This window comes from Trachypithecus francoisi, unplaced genomic scaffold (assembly GCF_009764315.1).
Source record: "Trachypithecus francoisi isolate TF-2019V2 unplaced genomic scaffold, Tfra_2.0 Lachesis_group17, whole genome shotgun sequence".
Taxonomy (NCBI): domain Eukaryota; kingdom Metazoa; phylum Chordata; class Mammalia; order Primates; family Cercopithecidae; genus Trachypithecus; species Trachypithecus francoisi.
In genome coordinates this window covers 49,309,570-49,332,250 of record NW_022681462.1, presented here as the reverse complement: position 1 = coordinate 49,332,250, position 22,681 = coordinate 49,309,570, and positions in this window count along the sequence as shown.

The window sequence follows — 22,681 nt, the reverse complement described above, 5'->3', positions numbered from 1 at the left end:
ACAGAAATCACTTTGGGTCATGGCTGGCTGTCTTCAAATAAATTAGTTGAAGGAAAACAGTAGGATAAAGCGATGTACAGAAGATTGGATACTAAGTGTGGGAAATGGTCAGGATACAAAGACTGTATTGATGGGCAGGCAGGAGGAATCCAGTAGAGACAGGAGCAGAGGTCTGCACTGGTGCTGCAGAGCCATGCCACCCAGCTACCTCCTCCCACTCACTCTATGCCCAGGACTTCAGTGATGCCTGTCCAACAAGCCTCTTCTATTCCTCTGTGCAGTTCCATGCTCACATTCTCAACAGAAGTTATTTCTCATCTTATCTATTCTCCTAAGCTCAGTAATGCTGCAAGAGTTTTAGCCACCTCTGCAGGTTGAGGGAACACAGTCCACACAAGGCCAGTCTCAATTCTGACACCAAGTCCAAGTTCAAGGAGCTCCCAAGAAATCCCAAGCTTCAGTAATTCACTAGAGGGGCTCACAGAACTCACAGAAACTGTAAGCCTAATGGTTACGATTCTCTTGGGGAAAAGATACAGATTACAATCAGTCAAGGGAAGAATTGCATAGGGCATGGACTGGGAAAGAACCAACATGGAGCTTCCATTGTCCTCTCCCCCATGGAATTGAGACGTGGTACTTTTCCAGTAGTGATGTGTGATAATACGCACAGATACTGCCAACCAAGGAAGCTCACCTCAACTCTAGAATTTTTAACAGAGTGTGACTGATTGTTCCATTGTTCATGTGTTTGATCTCAGTCTACAGGATAGACTAACACCATATGACCCAAAGAACCCACCATCCTAACTCACACTTTCAGTCTCTCCGGCATTGCCAGTCCCTACTCTAAATCGTATTGTTAGACTATCTAATGTGGGTCAAGGCCCCAGGCAAACAAAGACATTTCTGCCAGTCGTGGAGATTCCAAAGGTCTAAAGATTACCATCCAAGGCCAAGAGCAAATGTCAGACCTGTTTGGGGTCGAAGATTAAATTATTTACAACACAGATGCCATCTTTGACCTTAGTTTCGGTGGTTTTCTTCATTTTCTAACTCAAAGAGGACAGAAGCAATAAGACAGAAGGGTCTTCAAGCCTCACTCATCAAAAAGACCCCATTATTTGCACTTGCACACACCCTGTTCTCTGAACCTCCTCTGAAAACAGAAGAGAATCTTTCTTCCTTCTAAAACTAATCTCTATACTTGTGCTCTCAATTCTATTCCCTGATGCTTTTTCAGGAACTTCATTCTTATGACAAATGCCTTCTCTTTCCTTTATGCTCAGTCTTCCTCTCTGTATTCACACTTTTCATTGACATTTAAATATGCTCATGTCTTCCAACATAAATATAAAATTTTCCCAGTCCCCACTACCATCTTCTGCTAGTGTCTTCAGCTGTTGCCCTCTGCACCACTACTGCCTTTTCTTTTCCTTTTTTACTTTTTTATTTCCATAGGTTATTGGAAAACAGGTGGTGTTTGTTTACAAGAGTAAGTTCATTAGTGGTGATTTGTGAGATTTTGGAACTGCCTTTTCTAAGGTTACCAGTGCCTTCCTTAGTGCAAATCTAAAGGCACTTCTCAGTTTTATCCATGCAAATCTCTTAGCAACATCTGAAAGTGTTTTCACATTCTAGAAACACTGCTTTATCTTCTTCCCTAGAAAATGCTGTCTTCAGTTTTCTGGCTCTTTCTCCTCAAATTTGTGACCACTCCCCGCGCCCTCCTCCTTTTCTTTTAGCATCCCTCTAATGCCAGAGTAGTGACTGCTCTGTACATTCGGTTGGACTCCCTCTGCTCTCTGTTCTGGGCAATCTCATCTATTTTCACGGCTTCCATTCCCATTCAAACTTCCACCCTCAAATATTTCTCAAGCTCTAGATTTGCTCAGCTTCTTGAATCTCTCTTCCTGGGTAACAGATAAGCTATTCAAACTTACTGTTCCAAACTAAATCATAATCTCCATTCTTTCTTCTGCAACTCATGCCAATTCTGTTACTCTTCTTATGCAGTCAGCCTTAGAGATGGATACCAACAAACTTCATTGCCCAGAGTAGAAACCTGGGAATCCTGTTTGATGAGCCCCTCTCCCTCCATAGAAAACGACTCATGTCACGCTGTTGATTCTATGCCTTTGAAAGAACAGGAGAACTCATCTCCATTCCCAATCCCACCATGCTGGGTCAGTCCTACATTTTATGTCTGCGTATTGCAACAACAATCACTTTCCTGCACTACCTGCCTCCTGTCTTACCAGGAACTGTTTTCCTCTATTCTTGCTCCCAAGTCAGACAAAGTTTCCTTGCTAAAATGCAAATTTTATGTCATTTTGCTGCTTCATTTCTTCAATCATTTCAGTGACATTTCTCTTAGGATGAAGTCTAAGCTGCTTAGTGTGACCCAAAAGACAGTTGTGTTTCTTTCCTACCTCCTCAATGTTCCCATCCCACTTTGTGCCTCTTTCTAAATCTACACCCTGCCCTATGCCCCCCATGCTGCCACCTCTTCAGCTTTCAGTATTCCATGCCCCCTCTTCAGGCCTTTGTCTATGCCTGCCTAACACCCATTCAGTTGTCAGCTCTAAACTTGGGTATCAATTATTCTGGGAAGCAGTCTTCACTTCCCTGAGCCTGAATTGAGCTAGGTACTCACAAATCTCTGTCTCATTCCCTTAGCCTTTATTTACTGTATTGGAATTGCTTGCCTTGTCTGTTACATTGGAGGTTGTAAGATGATAGAGGCACTGTAACTTTTGAGCACTACTGTATTGTCATTACTTTAGCATATTGTTTAACACACAGTAGCTACTTGAGAAGGTGAGTGGACAGAAATAGACTGGAAATGAAAACTAAGGCTTAGTTGTGGAAGAACTCACATGCCAGCCTACTGATTTTCTCCATGGAAGCATCCAAGAAGGAAAGTCCATGAAAACCTTTGGAAAAACTGTAGCATCATGAGATCTTACATGTTCAAAATAACCACAGTGTCAAATCCAGAAAGCGCATACCTATTTTTTTCTAACTTTTCTCTATAATTTTTGCTGGCTTAGGCATTATAAACTGCCTTTTGCTCCCTTTAGTTACAGAGATTCCAGGTAGATCCACTGAACTGCGTTCCATGAAATCCACTGATCCACTGAAATCCACGAATGCTTTCCTCTGCAAGATTTCTCTAGCCGTAGTTTAGTCTTTGCTTTAACAACTTGAGCATTACGACGTTACGTTAGAGTTTACAAAGCACTTCCAAATGAAAGTTTCGTGTCATCATTGTGACAGTTCTGAGAATGTCCATTGGAAGATAAAATGAGTGAGGCCCAAAGAGTTTAGAGAAATGCCGGCCCATAGACAAATGCTAATGGAAGTGAATCGTAACAGGGCACACACATTACTAAGTTGGACCCTATGAAATTGCCACTTTTGTATGTAAAAAAATGATGGAATATTGGCAGTTTCATACCCTTCAACCTAATACATCTTGAAATAATTAAGTGACAAAATAAGACAATGTACACATAACCAATTGTCAAAATGAGTGACAAATGTAATAAATGTTATGGACAGACAATAATTACATCCGCTGAGGATGAGCCTAGAAAAGACTGAGTTATCAATCTTTCCTCCATGACTGTTCACTTAACTTCTCCCTTGTCATGGTACCAACTTTTCTTTGTGTCCTGAGTCATGTATATGTTTCATTTGAAGATCCTGCCATAACACCAAATACTTTATATAGTACATTGAAATAAACATCTCCCTATTCACACTTTCACCCTGTCCTTCACTCTATGGCTTCTAAATCAGAAACTCTAGATTTCTCTGGGCCACATTCTTCTCTTTTTTTTCCCCTATGCAATCTGAGATCAAGTCCAAATGAAGTAACTTTGAAATAATTAACACACCAATTTCTTCTTTAAAAATGCCTACAGTTTGCATAATTCAACCACACCTTACGCCAATCAGCAGTAAAGTCACAGTTTTTAAAATAGCTTCTTCATTGTAGTACAAATGCATGGAAAAAAATGTATACATTATGACTGTATAGCTCAATACAAAGTTGGCTCAATGCTAACAAAAGTTAGCAGACACATTAAACAATACCTAAAGAAGAAAACAAAATATTGCTTATCCTCTGGAATCCCTCTCATGTCTACTCTCAGTCACTAACCCACCTCAGATCATCACTGTCCTATCACCATGAAGTTACTTTGCCTTTTTTGAACTTTATATCAAGATGATTATAGATTATGTACTTTTTGTGCAGAATTGGTCTTTTTGCTCAACATGTTTGTAAAATTTATTCCCAATATTAAGTATTGCAGTGGTGTATCTATTTTTACAGCTTTAGAGTATCCCATTCAATTAATCTACTGGCTTGTTTCCAGTTTCTGGCACTTAGACATCTTCCTGCTATTAACATTTTTGTGCATGTTTTGTGGTACACATATATATGCATTTCTATTGGGTACAAAATCAATAACGGATGATGTAATTCTGCTACCATAGATAATGCACTTATTTCCAAAGTATTTGAAATAATTGAACTATTTTTGCTGACAGTAAGTATTGCTCATCTTATTAATATTAGATATTTTCATGGGAGTAGAATAATATCTCATGGTTTTCATTTGTAGTATTCTGACATGAATGAGGTAGGGCCATTCATATGTTTATTAGTCATTTTGATATCATCTTTATGAAATGCCAATTTAAGTATTTCATCTTTAAAAAAATTATCTGACTATTCCTTGTCAATAAATGAGAGTTACATGTTCTGGATGCAAGTCTTTTTTGTTATGTATATATATGTGTGTTGCTAATATTTTCAATCACTCTCTAGTTTTTAAACTCTCTTGTTATTGTCTTTTGATGAATTGAATTTATCAATTCTAATATAACCTTGCTTACCAAACTCTTCATTATGATTAATGGGATGTGTATCTTATGCAAAAAATAGTTGTATATCCTCAAGACTTTGAAGTCTTTTCCTATGACATTTTCAAGAAGTTTTATGATTATTCCATTGCATAATTAAGTCTGTATTTAACCAGAGTTAATTTGTGTTTGGTGTAAGTCAGGGTCAAGATTTATTTTTCCCTTAAGAATAGCAAATTGACCTAGTAAAACCCATTGAGAAAACTATCAGAGCTTTGCCTACTACACTGTAGTGTCAATTTTGTGATATATTAATTGGCCATACATATTTAGGAATATATTTCCGGACTCCTTATTCTATTCCATTGGCTTGTTTGTATACAGTTAAGCTAATATTAAGTTATCTTAATTACCTTTTCTTAATTATTTATTTATTTTTTGTTTTGAGACAGAGTCTCGCTCTGTCACCCAGGCTGGAGTGCAGTGGCACGATCTCAGCTCACTGCAAGGTCTGCCTCCTGGGTTCATGCCATTCTCCTGCCTCAGCCTCCCGAGTAACTGGGACTACAAGCACCTGCCAGTACACCCGGCTAATTTTTTGTATTTTTAGTAGAGACGGAGTTTCACCGTATTAGCCAGGATGGTCTCAATCTTCTGACCTCGTGATCCACCCACTTCGGCCTCCCAAAGTGCTGGGATTACAGGCGTGAGCCACCGCGCCTGGCCAAATATCGTTTGTTTTTATCTGGAAATGAAATTCATGAAATGTCCTTCATGATTGCCTTAGCTACTTTTGACCAAATACATTTCCATATAAGGGTTAGGGTCATCTTTAGAAGTGTTCAAAAAAATTAAACTACTATAAATACACTTGCTGTAGTTTTTATTGGTATTGTATTTAAAAGTGACTATAGAACATGTGGTGTTTGGTTTTCTGTTCTTGCAATAGTAACAAACCTGCACGTTGTGCACATGTACCCTAGAACTTAAAGTGTAATTTTAAAAAAAAGTGACTATAGAGAGAATTAACGTCTTTATAATATTCACGGAACTCATGTGTCACAGTGTTGCCTATATTTTGGTTAATATATTTGTAGATATGGTTTGTTTTTATCTGGAAATGAAATTCATAAAATGTCCTTCATGATTGCCTTAGCTACTTTTGACCAAATACATTTCCATATAAGTGTTAGGGTCATCTTTAGAAGCGTTCAAAAAAATTAAACTACTATAAATACACTTGCTAGAGTTTTTATTGGTATTGTATTTAAAAAGTGACTATAGAGAGAATTAACATCTTTATAATATTCACGGAACTCATGTGCCACGGTCTTGCCTATATTTTGGTTAATGTATCTGTAGACATTTCATATTAGTAATACTCTGAATAGTACTCAAAAATATTTCAACTAATTTCTTATTAAAATAGAGAAATGCAGTTGATTTTCTTGGATATTGGCTGTGTATCCACTGACTTTACTAAATTCACTGAAGACATAGGTTATAGACGAAAAAATGTTATTTATACACAATAATGCCATCTGCAAAAGTTCATATTTTTATTTTATTTTTTCAAAATTATACATGTCTCTGGTCAATTACACTGACTAGAACCTCCAACATAATGTTGAACAAAAATGTTGATTCTGAGCTTTTCTTTTTCTTTCCTTTTCTTTCTTTTTTTTTTTTTTTTTTGAGACGAACTCTCACCCTGTCACCAGACTGGAGTGCAGTGCAGTGGTGCAATCTCAGCTCACTGCAATCTCCGCCTCCTGGGTTCAAGCGATTCTCCTGCCTCAGCCTCCTGAGTAGCTGGGACTACAGGTGGATGCCACCACACCTAGCTAATTTTTGTGTTTTTGGTAGAGACGGGATTTCACCATGTTGACCAGGATGGTCTTGATCTATTGACCTCATGGCCTCCCAAAGTGCTGGGATTACAGGCATGAGCCACCGTGCCTAGTGGATTCTGAGCATTTTTGTCTTTCGCCCAATTTAATTTGGGAAAAGCCATTCATATTGTAGTATAAAGAATAATGTTTGTTTTTCTTAGATACCATTTATTAATTTCATAAATGGTATCATTATTAGTAAAGACATTCTAAGATACCTAACTTCCTCAGTTTACTAAAACATATTTTTGGTTTTTTAAAATTAAATTGTAGATATGCAATGAAGGTTTTTCATTTACTTTCCATTGTCTTTCTATCCTTCTCCCTCTGTCTCTTACTTTCTCCTTCTCCCTCTCCTAACCTCTTCTTCTCCTCTCCCTCCAGCCACTATATCTATTGAAAAGATAGTATAATTTATCTCCTCTCACTGTTCTTTGGTAGATTACATGAATGTGTGTTTATAAAGTTAAATTAACCTAATATTCCCATCTTGATGATAATATATTTTTATTTATTTATAGATCCCTGAATTCAAATTTGAATATTTCTGGGATTTGTTTTGAATATTTTGTTTCAAATATTTGTTTAGGAGTTTTTCATCTATGTTAGTGAGATCAAATTGTAATTTTCTTATTTGTTAATGTTCTGGAGAGTTTCAAAGCATCTCATAAAATGAGTTTCAAAGGACCCTCCTTTTGCTATTGTCTTTAAAAAGTATAAGATTCGTGATATTTCTTCCTTAAATCTTGAGAAGAATTCACCAGTAAAGCTATTTGAGCTTACATTGGTTATTTTGGGGGATACTTTAAATTACCAATTTAATTTATTTAATAAATGTGGTTTCTCTACATTTTGTATTTCTTCTTTTGTCAGTTTTGGCACATAATTTTTCTAGGAATGTATCTATTTTATGTAAATTACCAGATTTATTGGCATAGAGATTTTAATAATATTTTCCTTTTATCATTTTAGTAACTGCAGGATCTGTAATGAGAGCCTCTTTTGGATCTCAAAAATTTTATTTGGATTCTTTCCTAGATCTACGTGCTATTTAAAAGTTACCAAATATTTGTAGAATTCATTAAGTGCCTGTATTAGTCCATTTTCACACTGCTGATGAAAACATACCTGAGACTGGGAAGAAAAAGAGGTTTAATGGACTTACAGTTCCACATGGCTGGGGAGGCCTCGCAATCATGGCAGAAGGTGAGGAGGAGCAAGTCACATCTTACATGGATGGTGGCAGGCAAAGAGACAGAGCTTGGGCAGGGGAACTCCTGTGTTTTTAAAACCATCAGATCTTGTGAGACTTATTCACTATCACGAGAACAGTGTAGGAAAGACCTGCCCCCATGATTCTATTACCTCCTACTGGGTCCCTACCAGGGAATTGTGGGAGTTGCAATTCAAGATGAGATTTGGGTAGGGACACAGCCAAACCATATCAGTACCTTTTTACTCTTGTTTAATCCTGCTCTTGTAAGAGAATATACCTCCATATAATTTTCATCCTTGTATATCTAATAACTTTTGCTTGTTTTGTCAATATTATGGTCAATTTTTAGAAAGATTCCATGTTCAACTGAAAAAACGATAGGCTGCAATTGTTGGTTGCAGTGTTCTATGTAAGATGATTAGGTCCATTTCATGAATTATGTTATGTGTGTCCTCTGTATCTCCACTGATTTTTCTCCTGTGATTCCACCAGTCAATTAGGAAAATGTGTCAAAGTTCTTCACAATGTTGTTAAATTTCCTTTGTCCTTTTATTTCTCCATTTGATTGATATATCTATAAATATATAGATAGCTACATATAGATATTGATACATCTATATCTTTATACACATCAATATCTATATAAATATCTATATCTACATAATACATATTTTTAATGTAAATTATCACTTATTGGCATAGACTTTTTAATAATATTTTCCTACTGTCATTTTAGTAACTGCAGGATCTGTAATGATAGCCTCTTTTGCATCCTGATTATTAGTAATTTATGCCTTCTCTTCTTTTATTTAATAGTCTGAATATTATTTTCTCAGCTTACTGAGAAACAAGAAAAACTCTATGTATTTTGATTAGGTCCATTTCATGAATTATGTTATTTGTGTTCTCTTTATCTTTACTAATTTGTTCCTGTGATTCTGCCAGTTAGTTAGAACAATGTGTCAAAATTTTACAGGGAGGTATTCTCTGACAATATATATATATATCTTTATATATCTATATAAATATATAGATCTATATCTTTATAGGTATTTATAGATCTCTATCTAGATATATATAGATATTTATATAGAAATATCTTATCTCCCTATCCAAAAGCTCTGATCAATTTCTATATAGTTATTTATATCTCTATATCTAGGTATACATATAGATATCTATGTATATAGATACATTGATATTTATAGATATGCATTTATAGATATACATTTATAGATATATATTTGTATTTATCAGTCTATAAATATATATCTATAAATATGTAGCTACATATTATATTTCTATAATTTCTATATATAGAAAGATACATGGATGCTATATCTATATTTTATTATTAATATTATTATATAAATAGAATACCATAAATATAAATATATAAATATAATATAAATATATATTTATTTTCTTGTAAACATAAATATAATAGAATATTATAAATATAATTATAAATATAAAACTATACATTTGCTATATATTATATCTATATCTATATTAGATATTTCAGCTATCTATATTATATTTATATTATATCTATATTATATAGATGTATATAAAATACAGATAGATATTTAGCCTGTGTTACCAGCATATACAAAGTAAGGATTATTATCTCTTCCTGGTGATGGAACCATGAATATACTAGTATTATATCTTTCTTTAAAGTCTAGTCAGTTTTATATCAATATTTCTAGTTAATGTCATATCAGGTTTCTTAAGGACAGGGATTTTAGGGTCCTTTTTTCTACATTTAAAGTGTTGATCTCATAAACAGCATAGAGTTGTTGTCAATCAAGTCTGATAAATTTTAATTCTAATTTTGAATTATTTAGTTCATTGGCATTTAATTAATTACATATTTCTGTTTAAGTCTAATATCTTATTATTAGTTTTGTATTTGTTCTGTCTGTACTCTGTTGCTTTTGGCCACTTCTTTCCTTTTCTTTTTTGATTACTCACTTATTTACTGTTTCATCATTCCTTTGTCTCTCTTTATAAGTTTTTACTTATACAGTTTCTTGTTTTGTTAGCTATCTTAAAACATCAGCATGTATATTTGAAATATTACAGTATGTGTTATATTAGAATTATTTTCCAATTTCAGGACAGTACAAAGACTTAAACAATACATTACTGCAATGTATCTCCTTTTGTCATTTGTGGATTTTGATAATTTATTTTAGTAGTATATGTATTAAACCACATAAGACATTTTTCCATAGTACATATTCATCTAGATTTACTGTAACTTTTTTCTTTGTTTCTTCTTGTATTCCGATGTTTCCATCTGTGATAATTTTACTTCTGCTTGAGGAATTCTTTCTGCCATTTTTCAGGTCTGCTGTTTGAAAAGTCCTTCTTTTACTAAAAATAATTTTATTTCATTTTTGAAGGATGATATTTTAGCTGGTTATAGAATTCTAGGTTAAATTATATTATTTTAGATTTTTGAAAAATATCATTATATCATCTTCTAAATTTAGTTTTTGAGTTGAGAAGTTCATTATTATCCTTATTGTTGCTCTTTTGAAAGTGATCTGAGTTTTCCCTCCTCTGGAAGCTTTTAGTATATACTTGGATTTCAACTGCTTTGCTATGATTTGTATCTTCTATAATCTTGTTTCTGATTGGTAGTGCTTCTAGAATCTATTTTTAATTATTTAATTGTTTGTGAAAATTCTTCCAAATCATCCCTTAAATATTACTCTGTTGCATTTGCCTGTAATTTTCTCCTGGAACTTCTGTAACATGTATATTTTCATGCTCTATGAATTTGTTCTTGTTTTAATATTTCCCATGAGTTTTTCTCTATGCGTTTCAGTGTATATGCTCTACTAAACTATATGTGAGTTAACTAATCCTAATCAGTAGTGTTCTATCTACTATTAAACTCATTTTTTTTCAGTTTACACTCTTCCTTCTTTATATGTGTTCCATTTTCCTTTTCTATGTTTACATCTGTCATATATTTTTATTGTATTGATCACAGAATATTTTTCATCTGTGTTTCATAAGAGTAGTTCTTAGATCATCTGTACATCTATTTCTATTGTCTCTTTTTTTTTCTTTTGTTTTTGGTCCTATCTCCATCAATTTTTTAAATAAAATTTTATAGAAAAAACTTTATATTAAATAGAGCAAAGGTTCAAAATAATGTTTTCCTTATGTAGAAAACATTTATTTTTGCTTCTCAAGCCTGTTAGAGTGGAAATATTTTACTTTAATCCAGTTTGTGATTGAGCTGATTTGACAGTGAATTTTAGTCTTTGTGAGTGCTGGTTCATTTTAAAACTAGCCTTACCTTTAAGGTGTCGCTCTTCAGTGATCCCAAGTAAAAGTCTACATTGTTTTCAGTTCCTTCCCCATTGATAGCCCCTGGACTCTAATTCTTGTCTCCCTAGCCAAAAGCTTTGATCAATTTCTCACCACCGCTTATAAACAGGTACATGCTATCAAATAAAAAGCGGTCTAGATGTTGCACTCTTGTCCTTCTGGAATCCTGATTTCTCAATCTTGGCTATAATGACAGATCTGATATATATTCTTTTCTCAACCCCATGGGACTACCTGGAGCTTCGCTCAGCATCTTTGCTGCTATTCTGTCATAGACTCTCAGTCTAAGAAGTAAATGCCTCCAGAGCAAATGTAGAGCAGAATGTTAATTCACTTTAATGCATTTTCCATTCCGAGACCTTGGCCCCTTAAGCCTTGGCTGCCTACGTAACTCTCCGATTCCATATTTTATCCAGATTTTCTAGTTATTCTTGGCAGGAGAGTTGGTTACATCTAAGCCACAGTTTTAATACTTTTTTGTGCCAGAAGTAGATTCTAAATTTTAGAGTCACAAGTGAGCTTAGAGATTATTGACTTCTATGCCCTTTGTGAACTTCTAACCCGTATTTTTCCAATATCATTCAGCTCTGACATGAGCACTGTAATGGTAGAAAACATACTTAGGTTCAAATCCTAGTTCTATAATTTACTAGCTCTGCTACTTTTGACTTATTATCTAATTAAGAATCAGTTTTCTCATCTGTAAATTAGGGATAATACAAAGGACCTATCACATAATGCTGCTTTAAGAATTAAATGTAAAAATGCACGTAAACTGGTTTAGAAATTACCTTCATGAACATCTTGGTATAAACGTTTGATCTCTGAGTTTATGATTTCACTTGAGCATTACAGGGTTGTGAATTTCAGATAACCAACGAATATATTTTTAGTATAATTACACAATATTCAGGACATATTTACACCTCCCAAAAATCATTTATCTAAAATTCAAATTTAACTGGGCGTCCCATATTTTATCTGACAACCTTATGTTAATTTGAACTGGAATTGTCTTTTTCATTTGCACCCATATGTCTAACTACAACCCCCACCCATCTTCCCTTGTTTCTACTCACGTCCTTCTTTTCCTATGATTCAAAGACTTTGTAACATCTCCCTCCCCCAGCCAATAAAAGGTGTAAAAAGTCATTAAGAATGATTTATGTTGATTACATGTTAGATGATTAAATTAATTTTAGCTCTATTTATTTTCCTTTTTATATAACTACAAAAAATACAAAAATTATACACACCACTTACATCATATTGCTATAAGGCAGTGTTGTTCTGGAACACCCTGGGCTCCTTCACATAGGCTTTTGAACATGAATCCTCACAATCTGATGAAATTTAGACCATTTATGAATCCAAAGATGAACTTGCCGTATCTATGAAGCGGCAGCCCCTTAAGTCCCCAAAAGAATTATTCTCTCCCCATCTCTGTTCCTAGAGCATAGCTATGCCTACTAAACACGTTATTACAGGTGGATAACCAGAGAATAGTTTGTTTCTGCCACTAGGTTGAGCTTCTCTATATAAATGAATACATCCTTTAATGGTGCTGATTAATTAGTGGATTATGTAATTGAATTGGCTCAACATTTGGAAAATTCATTTGATTAATAAATGCTTCCGTGTATCTTATGAAAGAATATTTTGCTTTACCCCCCTCTTTTCCTTTTGACTCTGTAACCTTTGGTATTGTCTTAAAATAGACTCTGACCTGGATGATTGAAACATTTCCCTTCTGTGCTTGCTTCCTGTCCCTAGAACTAGTCTTCTGTGCTTCGAATGTTATTTTCTTCATTTTATTTTGGCTCCTTGCCTGAATTCTGTTTTACTTTTTTTTTGTGTGTGATGGAGTCTCGCTGTGTTGCTCAAGCTGGAGTGCAGTGGTGTGATCTCGGCTCACTGCAACTTCTGCCTCCTGGGTTTAAGTGATTCTCGTGCCTCAGCCTCCTGAGTAGCAGGGATTACAGGCATGTGCCACCACACCCGGCATTTTTTTTCTTTCTTTTTTTTTTTTGACAGAGGCTAGCTCTGTCGCCCAGGCTGGAGTGCAGTGGTGCAATCTCGGCTGATGGCAAGCTCCGCCTCCTGGGTTCACGCCATTCTCCTGCCTCAAACTTTCTAGTAGCTGGGACTACAGGTGCCCGCCATAGGCCATGCTCATCTAATTTTTTGTATTTTTTTTAGTAGAGGCGGGGTTTCACCGTGTTAGCCAGGATGGTCTCGATCTCCTGACCTCGTGATCCACCCACCTCTGCCTCCCTAGTAGAGATGAGGTTTCAACGTGTTCGCTAGGCTGGTCTCAAACTCCTGACCTCAAGTGATCCACCCACATCAGTCTCCCAAAGTGCTGGGATTATAGGCGTGAGCCACTGCGCCCAGCCATCCTCAATTTTCACAGGCACTTTCCTGTGCCTTATGCCTAAGGCCCCTGCTCAACGGAGTTCGTCAAAATACCTCTTTCACGTAGCTGGTTCCTAATACTTGGATTATCTAAATTACACAAGATTAAGTTGTCCTTCTATTATTTTTATCTGCTGGGCTGCTACTCCCAGACTATATTCCCATATCCTCCCTGCCTCTGACTCCTTGATCAACATAGAAAGTCACACACACACACACACACACACACACACACACACATTTTTAACTTCAAATCTATGAGACATACCTATTTTAGTAATCATCTACAGTAATCAAACTTTAAATTATTTCATAAAGAATTTTAGCTTTGTGGATTTAATTTAACTTATATTTGTTTTCTCATATTTGGGACATTTGTGTAATAGAAGTACTTTAAAAGTCACATGGAGTAATATATAATGGATTTTTATTAGTAAAGCCAATGAAAGAAAATCATAAGAAATTAATTTGTAAGTAAAAAAATGCATTTAAAATGTTCAATTATTTGTTTATGTTTTGATAGGCAAGATTTTTTGTTTTTATGGTTTTTTATTTTAAAATGAGATTCTTCCACGTCTTTATGGGTGGGAACAAGGGGATAGGAATGCAAATATATGTAAAAAAAAATAAGACCTAGTTCTTGTGTTCTGCAAGATGATAATTCATTTGGTGAGATATTAAGCAAATAAAAATGAAATATCACCATGTGGAACGGAATGGGCGTTATGGAAAATAGTGCTCTGACCACAGATAAGGGTAGAAAATGAAGCTTCATCTAGCAGAAACTATTCAGAAAGGCTTTGTGGAAGATGAGGCGTTTGAGTGGGGTGTTTCTGTAACTAAGGGTAAGGAAGGCATTCTAAGGAGAGAAATAGCACACAAAGGAGGCAGGAAGGCCATTGGAGCAACACACATTTGGGAGCAGGAAAGAGTAAGGTGAGTTGGGTATGTGCAAGGACAGGAAGGATCCAGAGACAGAATTAGGGAGCTGCTGAGAATGCAAGGTCTGGGAGTTTGAACTTGATCCTGTGTGCAGGCAGTGGAGAACTGCCGGGGAATATTGATCAGGGATGTGATACAAGAAGGAGTGTAGGAGGAACCGACCGGAGGGAGACACAGCTTGGAGGGAGCTGAGGTCAACTGGGTCTGCCCCATGTGGCAAGGGATTCAAAGAACAAGTGCCAGCACTGTGTCTGGACACGGTGAAGACTTACTGATCTCCAAGTATATTGTGGTCGTATTTATTAGACGTACGTTGAATTAGTAATCAATAATTAATCTGAAAATCAACAGTCAAATGGAAAATAATCGGCACAATATTCCAGCACTATTTTTGGAGGAGATGAATAAAAGAATATAAGAGTGGCTCTACATGACTATTTGATATCTGAAACTTCATAAATGTTTTTGTATAAAGAGCTGGATATTCAATATACAGATTCCATCTTATTTGAGAGCATTTTATTCTCTTGAATGTGAATTGAAGGTGGCCAGATCTGCAGGCAGAAACTAGAGGTTTTATCCACAGAGACTACATTCATAGGTAAACAGTTCTATACCAAATGAAAGTAGGTAGAGCACTGAATCTGTAAAAATCTCCTGGTGTTATATAAATTCAGTCGGCTGATTTCTTAAGTTTCAGAAAAATCAATGGAACCAAAGAGTTCTTGTCCAGATCAAAACTCAAGTCAGCTTCTGGTTCCCTGGGAACTACAAGTAGATACACTGTCCAGGCCTGCTTGGTATTTCATGCATGTTAGGCAGCCAAGAAGCAGTTAAAAGCACTGTCCACTAGCTGACAGTTAGTATGTATATCTTATCACTCTTTTGGCCCTTTTTTCCTATTGTGAAAAAAGGCACAGGGCATTTCATTATGTTAATGGGGCATCAGAGACACAAATAAAAAAGCACTTGGTTCATACTGAGTACCTGTGAGAAGAGAATATTTTTAAATATCTGTAGGTGGTTCACTAACACAGGTAATTGAGTTTCAACATATTTCTCCTTGGAGCCTTTCTCCTGGATGTTCTGTCATCCTGTTAAGTAAGGTGGGAAATAACAAGTGAAACCTTTTAAGGAAGTATTACCTTCCTTAGCTTGATCCTCTAAAAAAGTACTTTGTTAACTTGCTTAATGCTCCCTTTTATAGAAATCTCTCTCTCTTTTTTTTTTAACTCAAAAAGAAGCAAACCTCATTTTTAGAGAAATGGCAAAGGTGTTAACACTCCCACTTAAATTAAGTGACACGGATTTTCCGCAAAAGACCTGAGTGCTTGCTCAACGCAGCGTGCACCGTGATGATACAAGTACCCCTCCGTGCACATTACGAGGACAAATAGCTCTCTGGATAATTCTAAACATGTGTAAGTTATAACTTTCCCTCCTGAAGAAAGATTTTCTTCCCTCCCTTTATTGTAATCATATGCCTTTCAGTGTGGACTTTCATCTACATTAAGAATAGTTGGCATTAAGGGATGCATTTAAAATTCAGGGTTTTTTTTCTTGTTCTTTTCTTGATTTAACAAATCTGTAGATGTTCTTCATTAAAAAAAAAATGGCGGGGTGGGGGCGGGATATGGGAATATGGATGGGCCACAGGCTCTAGGGACTGCCACTGTCTCTTGGTTTTATTTCCTAGTACTTGTTTTCTCTCATATCTTCCAGTGATCAGGGTAGCTACAAAAGCTATTAATGCACCAGAACTCACGTTTTACCATAGAATGGAATTAGACATAAGATGTGGTGGATCCGGGCTGGGCGCAGTGGGCTCATGCCTGTAATTCTAGCACTTTGTGAGACCGAAGCGGGCAGATCACGAGGTCAGGAGATCAAGACTATCCTGGCTAACACGGTGAAACTCCACCTTTACCAAAACAAACAAACAAACAAAAAAATTAGCCGGGCATGGTGGCGGGCACCTATAGTCCCAGCTACTCAGGAGGCTGAGGCAGGAGAATGGTGTGAACCCGGGAGGCGAAGCTTGCAGTGGGCCGAGATCGCACCAGGGCACTCCAGCCTGGGCCATAGAGCGAGACTCCGTCTCAAAACAACAACAACAAGAACAACAACAACAACAACAAAGAGATGTGGTGGATCAGTCCTTTACCCTCTCTAGTTTGTTCTTTACCTTATCTAGCTCATGGGGTACAACATGAAATGCCAAAATTTTCAGAGTAGTTTAGTACCAGACTGGACACTAAATCAGTGCACGTATTTTGTAAATGAGGAAATGGAAGTCCTGATGATTCACCAGCTTGTTCAAAACAGGCAGAGACAAGGAGGTGATTTCTAGGCTTAGTGACTTAGTGCAACGGGCTAGGTCACTGTGCCACACTGCAGGGTCATCGACTAGGTGGACAGCATAGTGCAGTTTTTCCACCTGGCTGTCCAACTTCAATAAGGGAGACATTTTGTCGAGTGGATAAAGGGTTCCCTTCCATGCTAGATTTAAAGTCAGATGTGCCTTGGGAAACATGCTTTAAAAAATACAGACTTTGCTTTGTACATTTGGAAGAAAATATTCTATTTGGCCCCGGAAAGGTTTAGGAAAAGATATTTTCAATAAATTCATTGGCAGAGAATCCCATGTAACTCCACAGGATGGAAAAGAGATATTTTAAATAAATCTAGGCTTTCCATTCGTTTATTAATGTAAAAAATTTATTTATCCACTCAACTAATCCATATTTACAGAGCTGGAAATATAATTTGGATCAGAGTGTGCCATAGGCCTGGAGTAATAAACAGAACAGTCAGAAACTCTTGCTCTGGTGAATTCATATTCTAGTAAGAGAAAGACAGACAAGAAATGAAGCAAACAGGGAAATCTTGGAGTTCAAGGGTAGACAGTATTCCAGAGAAAAATAAAGCTAAGAAGCTGGAGAGACTGTTCCTTGGGAATGGGAGAGGGGATGGATAATGAGTACCCAGGAATTTTACATGAAGACTTGAAGGGGAGGGCTGTTAGATGCCAGCAGATATAAGAAGCAGATCTCATGGAGACCTCCCCAAAGCTATACGGCAATTTTTATTTTACCACATTTTATGAATTATGAGGTTCAAAGAGGTTTAGCGACTTGTTCATGGTCCCAAAGCCAAGATACAGATGCACAGGAACTTTGCACACAGGTAGCTTTTTGTTAACACAGTATCAGTAATTTCATATTCACTCAGCTCTCATTTATCACCCGATGATACGCTGTGTGTCTGTGTGGCATCGTGCAATAGAGAACCGTAAATTTCCTCTAATATGTTAAGGAAAAAAAAAAAGAATAAAAGATAATTCAATGCCTTTCTTCAATAACACAAATAAAGTACACCAAATTTGCTTTTCCTAATTCCTCTAAGAAATATTATCAAAGGCATTGCTGCAGTTGCCTGTTGCCACTGAGGCACTGAGTAATCAAACACGGAGCACACACCCCTGTTTGGCATCTCAGCATGTGGAAAATCAGCCTGCACAGTCCCTCTGAAACAGAAGGTTACAGCCAATATGTCTGTGCAAGGAATGCAATGAACAAAAACACATCTGTTTGAGATGAGCACAATAAGGAAATAGTTCAAGAGCCACTGTATCATCCTTTGCATTGTGAAGAATCTTCACATACATTTCCATGCCAGGTAGTTCTCAAAAAGTTCTTAAGTCCCCATAGGCGAATATCAATTTGGTGTGACTTAGTTCGGGGAGTCTTATCCTTCTACATTCCATATGCTGAAAAATCACACTTGCATGAAGACTACATCAGAAAAATAGTGCACTTTGGGATCCTTGGAGCAGCAACAGCCAATTTCTATGCCAACCAATCTTTCCTTATCACTTGAACTTGCCTCTATCACTGTGATCATTTCCTTTCATATGTATATGTCCTCTATTAGATTCTTAAAGGGATTCATTCATTATTTAATCCATGTATTTTTTTTTCTTGCTTGTGTTTCCTTTTCTTTTTTTGAAAGAAAACAAACTAAAAGCTAGACTTTGCATTTCAAATCCAGACATTGGAGGAAGACGTGGAGGTGTGGGTATGTGGGCTGGTTTAATTGCACGTGTCGAGGTGCCAGGGTCTGTGATGTACTGGGAGAGATGGTCTTCTGCAAGCTGATTGTGCTTCAGACCCTGTGTTTAGACAGCAGATGTTCTGGGTTCTCGGTGGGGATGGAAATGACCCACCAGCACACTGAGGGTGCTGCTGGATCTGCTGTCGCTATTCAAGTTACTTCCTGCAACATTTGGCAGGCAGCGCCCAGGCAGCAGGGAATGATGGAGGTGGAAGGGGACCCAATCAGACATCCCACAATTGATATCTGATTGATGAATGCATGAAATTTTGGAAACAACCCATTAAAAATAGAGCTTTGAGAGTGAAAGCATTGAGCTGCACTTTTATGTGACTATAAAAGCTTGACAATGATTTTACTTTTTGAGGGGGGGAGGAAAACCGTTTTCTAGCTAACTTACCTGCTAAAAAGAGAAATGCAAATTGTGTTTTCATATCAAGGAAACTAAACAAAAGGAAAACAGGTTTAAATTATTCACAGAGGAAATGAATTAAGAATCTCGAATTAGACTGAAATATTTAAAGCATTAGCATTATTGGTCTTGCAACCTTCTTCATGTACAGTAAAATAAAGATAAATAAACACTGCCGTGAGCTCAAGGGAGACATAGAAAAAAGAACAACTTCTTTTAGTTGAAAAGTAAAATAAACTTAATTCTTTTTCACCTGGAGAAATGTTAGTTTTGAAATCCAAGGTTAAAAAAAGCATCACATTGCATTTTGACTCATGTTTATTTTATTCCTCATTTAAATATAGTAATGAATATCCCCTCACCACATAGTCTCACACATGTATTTCCTTTAAAAAAAAATAGATTGAATCAAACATTTGAAATCCTCCAAATTTGCTTGTCCTATAAAACGTGAGCTATCATTCACAGCTCGAAAGGAGAATTCATTCTGATATTGATTATATTGTGTTAGAGTTTAGATTTTTCTCTAAGTGTGTAAAGGCTGCAAACATCAGCAATCCCTGATGGTCTAACAGAATCATTCCTCCTCTGACTACATAATTGCTAAATTGTGCATGTCAAATGGCTTCAGGATACTCTGTCCCCTCTCCAGCAGGTTATCAAGGGAAACTTGCTGGAGAATGGTGCTGTTTGTATGTCCTTTAAGTTAGGAACTCAAAGGTCAAGAGTTGCCAAAAGCATTTTCACTGGGTAACTGCTCCTTTCCCCAAGCTCTGTAAGGTGCCTCTCCAGTGATCCTTATCATTTACTATTAAATGCGTGTTTTTAGTTTCTAAGGCAAAGCCAACTTTTACACCCAAGCTTTATTATAATTAATCATAATGATTAGTCATCTAATACATGTTTTTACATGTCTATATGCCAAATTTACATGATAATATGGATTTTCTTCATAATTATTTTTGAAGACATTTAAGAAAAAATAAATGTGCATTTTTTCAATGATTTAAATTCCAGTGCAAACAATAATTAAATATTTAGTGTATAATAGTGTTTAGTATAAGTACAATCTAAGAACCCTTATTTGTAGTGGGATAGAAATGTCTCTTCTTAATGAGAGTGGTTTTGTCTGATTTCAGTGGTAACTTAGGATTACAGAGATTCTATTAATACACTGTGAGTAATGCTAGAATTGAGTTGTTAGAATCCATTTAGCGTTAGTTCGGAATCTCTGCTCTCTTCCTAAGTGTTTTCTATGAGTCATACTCCTCAACAATCGCCATTGGTTGTTCTTCTGGTTAAACTGCTATTGCAAGATTAATCTTTAGTTTTGACAGTTAAAACAGTTGCAGCAATTAATTACTAGGGAATAATTTCTCATCCCAAAGGTTCAGACCACGAAAACATGTTTATAAATATGCTGCAATACTTAACTCTTTTCCTCAAAGTATAACCTAAGACATTTTTGCGATGATAAGTCGTAAAACTCACAAATTCCATATTCCTATAAGTTAAAAGAGTTGAGGGGGACATTTTGATATTTTTTTTCAAATGATACGTGGAAACATTTGTCATTCACATCTGATCAGAATTCTATGATTACACTGCATATGTAAACTTCACTTCAATCTTCTATGTATTTTTTCTCTATTCCTCTTTGCTTAAGGTGGCGATATAATTTCAAGAACTGTAGTTTATGAATGTAAAAGCACAGAGAACAAAAGAAAACAAATGATGAACATGACAAGACACTATATTCAAAATGTAGACAAAAAAACCTAACCAGCAGATGAAATCTCCTGCAGCATCTGAAACAAACGAAAGGAAAACAGATTGTCATCAAATCTTCACTTTTTTCAAAAGTTTGATGCATATTTCTTTGGGGAATAGTTTGCAAATGATATATAGAATACGTGAAATACAATTGTAAACAGACATGCAGTTTACCTAGGTTAAAATCTGTTCCATGATCTTTGTTCATTCTTAAGAAAAAAGACAGGGCATACCACTTGGAACAGGATTGTAGCAAAATAAATCTGAGATTGAGTTATTAGAACTGACATTATTAATATTTTTTTAATATTCTATGGCTTTCTCGTGATTCTTTGCATGCCACATCCTTAGCAAACTCCAGTGCCTTAATCATTTTAAGATTTGCTGTGTTCTCAATAGCTGTTTGCTGGTATGCAGGCACAATCTCTTTGAATGGCAATAAATATGCATGGCTAAAAAGAAAGCCATAGTCAGAAACTCGTACGTCTAAAGAATTAACTGCTATATTCAGTGTTTCTTACACTCTTGTTCGCTGAACACATGTTGCCCTGGGGTCTGAAACTGAGCTACCCTTGCCCTTTTGTGGCACTTTGGTCTCTTTCTTTCACCAAAGGCAGGGCCCGGTGGGGGTGAGGTGGACAGGGAGGGGTGAGGGCGGAAAGGGCAGGAGGGGAAGGTGGATACACAGGAAAAGAAAAGGAATGCTCTCCGTGGGTTGCTGGTTGTCAGATCATGGGAAAACCAAATGCTATCACTTGAAAGTGGCTCCTTCTACCCTGCTGAACTCACACTGGTAGCGCAGCCCCGCCACCAATCACTGACCACAGCCCAGTTGCGACTTCTTTCACTCTTTGAGGTTGCACATGTGCCAGGGCGCTGACTGACACCACATTTTGAAACTGATTGTACAACATTGTCCGACACAAGCCATGCAGAAACCTCTGCCGGCTGTGCACAGGGCCAGGACTCACAACAGAGAACATTTCTTTCTAGGTGGTCAGCCGTGGAGCACGGGCTCTGACAATTGTTATTGTGTATGTATCTTGCTACAGAATCACTGGAGTAGAAATGCAGGAGACAAGACTGGCAGGGGAATGAAAAGGCAAAAGATCAGATATATATGTTTTATCGTGTATCTTGGGTTTTGCACGATTTTTCCCATGTAGGAAGACCCCAGTAGAAGTACAGTTCATCAGTCCTTCTCCTTACCGGTGCTGTATAATGTTCCAAGTCAGTCCGTTTTTATGGAGTTATTAAAAGGTGTAGTTTGGATAAGCCATATGCTGATCTTATTCAAACGGAGAAGAGTTTTTAGGAAAAATAAGAAATTGCAGCTGGTAGCTACGGTAGTTTACTATTTTTGAACGGCTCTTTAGTATATGGTATTTTAATTCATCCCACAGATTCAAATTGGACTTTGACTGTGTACACTAGGATATACTGTATGGTGTTCTGAGTAATGCTGCTTTGCTAAAATTGCAATGTAGATTGATGCTAAAGAGGCAGCTTTGCCATTTCTAAAATCTTCTCAGGCATTTTGTACAGAATGAAAATGCTGACAGGCTAGCTACCTCTGCAAACATGGATGCTGTAAATGCATAGAGTCTTGATCCTTCTACTTTCTAAGTACAGAATGGGTAATTAGTACTGCTCAGGCTGTTAGAAAGATATGCAGGATTCCCATTATACCAA